The sequence below is a fragment of the Microtus ochrogaster genome, linkage group LG9 (genome assembly GCF_000317375.1).
Source record: "Microtus ochrogaster isolate Prairie Vole_2 linkage group LG9, MicOch1.0, whole genome shotgun sequence".
Classification (NCBI taxonomy): Eukaryota; Metazoa; Chordata; class Mammalia; order Rodentia; family Cricetidae; genus Microtus; species Microtus ochrogaster.
In genome coordinates, this window is record NC_022034.1 from 39,761,387 (window position 1) to 39,769,883 (window position 8,497).

At 38.6% G+C, this 8,497-nt stretch overlaps 1 pseudogene; it reads right to left on the reverse strand.

The window, feature by feature from the left end:
* Positions 1-8,130, reverse strand: part of LOC113457881 — a 37,423-nt pseudogene extending 29,293 nt beyond the window's left edge.
* Between the last annotated feature and the right edge of the window lie 367 nt (positions 8,131-8,497).

Below are 8,497 nucleotides of genomic sequence, written 5' to 3' on the forward strand. Positions count from 1 at the left end.
AATCTATCACTATCTGCACTCTGTCTCTTTAAAGACTTTACCCTTTTTTTTAAGCATTAACTTTATTTTATGACTCTCTATAATCTTTTTCTTCTCTCTCCCAAGCCTATGAACATTTATCCAACACTGTGACCCATTTTTAGGTCTTTTATATCTGAGTCTGTCCTTATTGCATTGTCTGTAATTCTCTACTGTGTTGAAGAGCTTTTAAAATGCTAGGAAGCTTGGTTGTAGCTGCTCTGTATGTTGGCTCTGCCTCTCTCCAATTTTAAAATGGTGGAAACACCACCAGTGCTAGCTCTGGGGCCATCAGGCAGGAGCAGCACTCAGCAGTCTAATCCTAAGAATGAGCATATAGCACATAAACCCTTTTTATCTGAGTTACAGCCAAATCTTCCAGGCAGAGCACGGCACAGCCTGGAAACATCTCTGTGTATGGCGACAGAAATCCACCATGCACTCCTGCTTGTGCATGCTAGTAGTCCAGATCCTACCACCTGCCCAATCAGGGAGCACAGAGCCACAGGCATGATTTCAGCCACTTCCCTCCCAACCCTAGTGGGCACAGAAACACCCAGGCCCACAGATGCCATTGAAATGCTTCATAGCCAGAGTTTGTGCTGGTGGCACAACCCAGGAAGCTGTGTTTTAAACCTGCATAGCTTTTTTCCTGCTATGGCTGCTGAGTCAGGAAAATCTTTCTTAAAGGAGCCAACAAACAGTAAGAAGCCGTTATAAACTCTGTATTTTTTTGTCTAGGATTCCTTTTTAACCCCTCTTAGGTTTTATGTGGAATTAGTTGGCCACCTTGGGCCACCAAATGTTACATGGAGGGGGTCCCTTGTTTGTCCTGGACACCCAGATAGCTTACACCCAAAATAACCACACAGAAACTGTACTAATTAAAACACTACTTGGCCATTAGCTCTAACTTCTTATTGTCTAACTCTTACATATTAGTTTAACCCATCTCCATTAATCTGTGCATCGCTATGTGGCTGTGGCTTACTAGAGATTCTAACTGGCATCCATCTCAGGCAGAGGATCCATGGCTTCTCTCTCTCTGCCCTTCTTCCCAGCATTCATTTCTGTTTTCTCTGCCTACCTAAGTTCCGCTTTTTCAACTAAGCCAAGTCAGTTTCTTTATTCATTAAACAATGAAAGCAACACACAAACAGAAGGAACTCCTACACCACTTGTTTATCTTTAAGCCGGCCTGGTTATTTCCCAAATCGAGTTCACACACACACACACACACACACACACACACACACACACACACACACACAGTCCACATAACAAAAGCAGAATGCATCTTTATAAAACATGAGGATTACTTTTACCATTCCTGTTTAGTCTTGTACTCTAAGCTTTTCCCAGGTCACGTATCTCAGGAAAAGGCCATATACCAAGGAATAAAGCTAGCTTCAACAGTTTTAAAGTAGTTGAAATCATATTGAATGAATGCACACTCTGACCATATTGAACTCAAGTTAGAAATCAATAACTGAAAAATAACAGTAAGTCTATAAAATATTTAGAGTTCAGGTGATCATCTTCTAAGTAAGCCATCAGTTAAGGAGAATGTTTTAGACAGAGAAATCAAGCTGGAACTGAGCCAGAAGCTTCGTACCTGTCATATAGGTACATGTTCATAGTACCAGATTATATTACTAATAATAATGGTATGTGTCATATAGGCATATGTTCATAACACTGGAAAGTGCTATGTAGCTGCTATGGGACAAAGGTCATCAAGGTTTGTCCCAGTTGTGGACTATGAATCGTATAATACTTATCATGTAATATATACTGACCATCGCAAAGTGGTTTGGATGTCCTAGAGAAAATCTACAGTGTTCTAATTGGAATTGAGTCCTATTCCATGAGAGAGAATATTATACCCCTGATTAAAAAAAAAAAAGTATGGTTGGGATGCCACGGGTCCTAGTGGGACTATATATAGTATCAGTGCATTACTAAATAAACAGGTCTTTAAACTGCCTTCTGTATATTTATGTTTCTATTCTAGATTAGTGCTCCTCTCAGTGTTGAAGAGAACCTCTTTTTGTAGTGACAGTTGAAGCAGTGATTCCTAACTGGTCCAGTACAGAGAACTGAGTAACTGTTGAGTACTCAGCCCTAAATGGAATATTAGCATCACTCCTTAAAAGGCCTAGGGAGCCTTGTGGAAGAGGAAGTAGAAACGTAGAGAAAGTAGGGTACTTACAGAAATGTTATCATCTGTATCTGTCATGGTCATTTCAGTCACAGTCACAAGGCAGCTGTGACTACTTACGTGGACAACGAAAAGGGAGGGAAACACAAGGAGGGTAAGCAGGGTCAGCAGGAGGCAGTGAGATAAATGAACAGGGATGGGGGAACTACCTGCAGTGCATTGTATACCTGCATGCTTGAAATGGTTAAAAAAATTAATTTAATTTAAAAGCCCGATATAGTCAATCTAGCAAAAAAGAGGAAGTCTTAGGGAAAATATTTTTCAAAAGTAGAACTGAACTACGTGGTAAAAAAAAAAAAAACAAATAGAAATTTGTGCAAGGCCCTTAAAGTAGTGCAGCAGGTACATTTAAAACTTCACATGCTTTCATTAGAAAAGGACAGAATTATCAAATTAGTTATCTGAGCTTCCAATCAAAAGAACTGGGAAAAATCACAAAAATAGACACAAAACAAACACAAGAGAAAAAAGAAGGTAAGAGCAGGTATAAATAAAAATGACGGGAACAAAATAAAGGCAAAGGTTATTATCTAGAAAGACAAATAAAATTGATCAACTTACAATAAAAATGACACATTTAGATGAGAAAGAAAGGTCAGGGATACAATTCAGTAGTAGAACATTTGCCTAGCATGTGTGCGGCTGTAATACAACCTGCAGCACTGCAAAAAGAGAGCAGAGCAGGAGAAGGGAAACGGGGAACTAATCAGCAGTGAAATTAAGTAACAGGCAAATTTCTATAGATTCTTCAGTCATTTTAATGATCACATGAACGGAACATCGCATAAAAGAATTAGATGTAATGGATCGAATCTTTTCAAAACCACATGTGAACTGAATGGCTTGACTTAGCTGACAAATCTAAGAGAAAGTGAATCCATAGTTTAAAGTCTTGAAAAATAAATCTCAGCCTCAGGTTGATTTTACTGGAAATTCTTCCAAATAATTATTGTTAATCTCTATCTAATAATCTCTTAGAGAAAATAGAAAAGGAGAAAAAAAAATCAAAGCCTGAGCCCAGTAACATCTTACTGCTAAAAATGAAAGACAGTATAAAAAGAAGAAAGATTGATCAGTGTCTCTTATAAACTTACATATCAATATTCAGAGGAAAACACTAGCAAACTGAATTTACACTCACACACGCACACAGATACACATACACACACCATGAAGAAATGACATGTAATTTTCCAGAAATGTAAGGATGGATCTTGAGAGATCTTTTTTAATGGTAAGATAAACAAAAGCAGATTCCTAAAATGCATCTGAGCAACAGTATAATGATCAAAAATAGGAAAAAGGAGAAAATAGGAATAAAAATGTTCAGTAGTAATAGGTCTTGGGAGTGAGAGCTTGGCCTGGCTTTCAGCAGGGCGTCTGTTTCCAGGTTCCCTGCCATATAAGGAGCCTGCACTGCACATTCCTGCCATCGTGGACCCTGGCATGGCTTTTCTGTCATGATGAACTGAAATTAGAACTGTGAGCCTTCTCTTAAGTTGCTTTTTTTCCTTGGTTCTATCTCTGCAGTGAGAACAGTAACTAATTCTACATCATACAAATAGAAGATGTACAGAAGTCGGTGAGCGAGCCATGCTTCTTTGTTTTGTTGCTGTTGTTTTATTTTTGTTTATTTGTTAGGTTTTTGTTTTTGTTTTTTTAATATGGAAATTGTCCAAGCTTCTATAAGCCTATTATCAATTCATGCTGACATTTTTTCAAGATGTGTTGGTATGTGCCAACTTAGTGAGCATTTAAAACTTTTGATTATTTTGTTGTTGTTGACAAATATTTTTGTTTCTTTCATTCAACCACAAAACAATATTTTTTATGTGTAGTTGCTGAGAAAACTATACTTTTGGGTTTGATAAATAAAGTGTTATTATTTCAGTGACAACATGGTTTTTCTGGGCATAATACTAGACTATCTCAGTTAATTAATTAATTAATTAATTTTTCTGCTGGCATGATAAAACCCCCCAGAAAAGGTGCATACATAAGGCAGGAACAGTTTAATTGCAGCTCAGTTTGAAGTTGCAGTTTACTGTAACAGAAAAGTCACAGCAAAGAGAGGCTGAAGCAGCTGGTCACATTGTATCACCATTTCCCTGACAAATGCTGAATGAACGTTGCCCATAATTAACTATTACTTGTTTTATTTCTTTTAGATTGCTCATACGTATTGATTAGCATGCATAATCTTTGATTAACTAGCATACTTTGTGCCAGATGGTCTTTCCTAGGAAATTACCAGATATGTGTTTGAAACTCTGTTTAAGTCATCCCATGGTCTGGTATGTACTAATGAGGCTAAATTCTGTCCTTGTACCTCTGTCCATGCTCATCAATTTCAATAAATTCCTCAATCTTTTCATGTCTTTTTACTACCACCTTTTGTAAAGTCTGAATATCCTGTCCAGTGTTCTGTTCTAATGCCCTCACTGAGGATTCCAAGATATGACAGTTGTTCAGTAAAGATAATGTCTCATCCTTGGAAATAATTTTGACTGTGTGTGTATTAACTTCCTGAAGATATATCTTTTCCATTAATCTATCATAGCTTTTCAATAGATTCCAATATTTAAATTCAACAGCACCAATTCATTCAGAAAATTTTGTCAAATTGATGCTATCCCATTCTGTAGTATTGAACTATTTTTTAAATGAGATAATGTTGAAAACCAAACTAATTCCTAGAATCAAATAAAGGGATGTAGAAGGAAAGTCATGTAAGCCTTGCAGAATACCTTCCATCGTATAAGCGAAATAATTATTGAACTCCTGGATGCTATCCAGTCATTTTTTTTGTAGTTTCTCAGATATTACCTGTCATAAGGCAGTTATAATGAATTGGAGTAGGTGTACTAATTGTTATTGGCCAGCACATCTTGCAGTTGCAGCCATGTGACTGAGAGATGTTAGCAGTAGTGACCAGTATGTGTTGCTTACTTTGGTACTGAAAAGTATGCTTTGTTTAACAAATTAAGAGCAATTATTAAGATGATCGAATGATTTTGAGAGTTGGAGCCCAGGATTAAGAGAAAACCTGAAGTTTTCTGTCAGTTTGAGTTGTGGACTATGTGCACCATGGAGATTGCAGGCAGCAGCATGTGGCCTGCATGCAAAGTACAGAGAGTCAGCCTGTGGGTCCTGAGCTGGGGATCACTCCCCAGCAGCCTACAAGCCCCGGCAGGACTGTCAGTGCCCAATATGCCACATGGCTGGTAGACTGATCCCACCCAATGAGCCATCTCTTCAATCCCTAACTCTTCCCATTTTATATAATCCTGGAGTACAATCCTAGAGAATGGTGCCATTCATAGTGTGGAGCATGACAAAAAAGTCTGAGGACTTCTGGATGAATTTGGAATAAGTAACTTGGACCTGTGTGGCATCAGTCGTTCTTGAGACCCAGATCTGCGTCAGGAAGCTTCTTGCTTCTGCATGGATTAACTTTATAGCTAGAAAGTTTCTGTTCCCTGTCCCTTGTCCTTCCCAGTGGACAACAGTGGATCAAAACAGAACATTCTTGCACTTGACATCACTTTGGGTAGGTTACTGTCATCCCAGTTCCCTTATACTCAGATAAGGATCAGAATGACTGACGTTTCACCTTCTTCACATACCACATTACATTTGTTTTTGAGATTGAAGTCTGTTCTTACTAGAGCAGTCTGTTTATGTATATTAGATATAAACTTTTAGTCTCTGGGTTATATAATTTTCTTTTGTCTGTTATATGAAGATATGAATGGACTACTTCATAGCACGCCCAAGAAACATTTATGTTCCAGAAAATACATCAAAAGTAAATAACAGCAGAGGAGAGAGAAAAAGGGCTGCAGCATCTCATTCCCTTTGTGTCCTTCCTGGTCTTTCTTACTGATGCCTCAGATGGCATCCTGCCATTTCCAGCTTCTAATGCTGCCCGTATTAGTCCAAGGTGTACTGACTCACCATTTGCTTCAGCACTGTGTGTTTATTGTTCTAGATGCCTACAAATAGGCTTCACTTTCTACTTCTGCTTTCTAGGTCTGAGCTTCTTGGTTACAGATCTTGTATCTGCCAATTTCTTTCCTGAGATTACTTGGCTCTACTTGGGCTCTAGACAAAGAAGGATCCAGAGTTGTTTTTTGAAGAAATTGGAATGGTGGCCACTTGTCAGATCTTTGAGCACAGTAGCTCTGGGTTCTCATACGTAATTCTGTCCTCAAGTCCAGATTGGGAAATAGGCTTCAAACATAAACAGCCTTCAGAGAACAAATTTAAGTGATCTTGAAATCTAAAGTAACTACTTGATTGCTACACTCTGAATACATTCTTCCAAAGTACACATTGAAATTTAATCTCATGGCAATACTGCTAAGAGATGGGCTCTTTCCAGTTATAGCATCACAAGGCCCTCTCATGAATGGACACATCTCTAGCCTTGTTAAAGATATTTGTTGGTGTATATGTAAAAATATTGATTTCGTATTGAACCTTCATTGTGAATGTTATACTTAATAAAACTGGAGGTGATACACACACACACACACACACACACACACACAGAGAGAGAGAGAGAGAGAGAGAGAGAGAGAGAGAGAGAGAGAGAGAGAGAGAGAGAGAGAGAAATGTTAGCTTCATCTACCATTGGAAGCTTTCGTCTTCTACTCTGGAAGGATACCAACTCACATGCTAAGTAAAGCCCAGCAACCAGATCCTGTCTTAGACAGAAGGACCATTCTCACCACTCATCCAGTTGGCTAGCAACAGCTGCCAGAATTATAGAAACCACATTTCTTCTCCTCAGATAACTTGCTTATGGGGATTTTGTTACAATAGGACAGATTATTAAAACAGTGCTCCAGGGAAAGTGTCATCATTTATTCTGGGGTATGTTGAGCTGGAAACTTTCAGCTAGTGTTGTACTCATTAGCTGCATACTTTACCTTCTTATACTCTCCATCCAAAATCCTTGGAAAACCAGCATAAGCATTAAAAGTAGAACAGAATTCTCTAAAGTGAGTGTTGGTTGTAACATCTTGAAGCTGTAAACACATACAAACCAGGAGCGCCGCAGTCCAGTCACTGAGAGACTCAATCAAACTCCCAATGAGAACTGCTCACTCTCTTCTTTCCTCTTCTCTCCCCCCCCACCTCTTTTATACAAGAAGATAGGGTTTGAGGAGGCTTATTCGGGAGCTGTTCCCATTTCCAACCACCATCTTGAGAAATATTTATTCTATTTATTATTCTACTCGATTTCCTTCTGTGATTAGAATTTGCAAAAAGTCCATCCTGAAATTCGCTATGAGCTAGAAAGAAACAATAGACTGTGAGTGTATTTTGCCAACTGTAAGTCACACAGGCAACAATTTATACAGAAATCAGATTGTGCAGAGTCAGGATGAGGCTTGGCTTCTACTCCTGGGATGTGTGTAGCTATCAGAGGTTTCACAGATCTGAAAGGTTGTCAAGAATCCTGATGATCTTGGTTGTCAACACAATTAGATCTGGATTCAACAAAGCAACATGGCACTGGGCAGGTCTGTGCAGGTATTTCCTGGAGGGGGAAACTTCCTAATCTTTGGAAGGGAAAGGCACTTCTTCAAAGTAAACAGCACTTCCCAATGGTACCCCACATACGTAGAAGTTCAAGGAAAAGGCTCTTGCTTCATGCTTGCACACCTTACTCCCTTGCTTGTAAGTGCACTGTGTGTTGTTGCTTCTCCCACTATCCCCTTCTGACATCAGCACTCAGTTACCTCAGCCTTCCAATGTGAACTGAAAACCAGGGGCTTGTAATGATCTTCCAGGCCTTCTTTATCAGGTTTTGATGCTGAGAGTACAGCCTTATGGATGAGTAGTTGCCAGACTCTTAGCCTCTCCAGCATGTGGCTAGCCATTGTAGGACTACCCAGAGTGCATCATGCCAGACAATCTACAAATCTTTTCTTAGTATATATTCATCTTGTGTGCTCTCTTCCTCTAAGAAGACTTTTAAGTTGCTTCCAAGTCTGGATTTTTTTCCTAATTTAACAGGCTTCTCCAGTCTATTGGATTCATAAGTTCACCAAAATGGACTCCATTTTAGGCCATGTGATTTATTTTACTAATATTATTTTACTAATATAAAAATCACTTCCTACATCAAGAAAAGAGACTCAGGAGCAGTCATCTCTGAAGTTTTCCCAAGGATGACTTTCCTTATTTATTTTTTGCCTTATTATGTTAATTTTTTTTTTAAAAAAAATAAGTGCATTTTTTCACTTA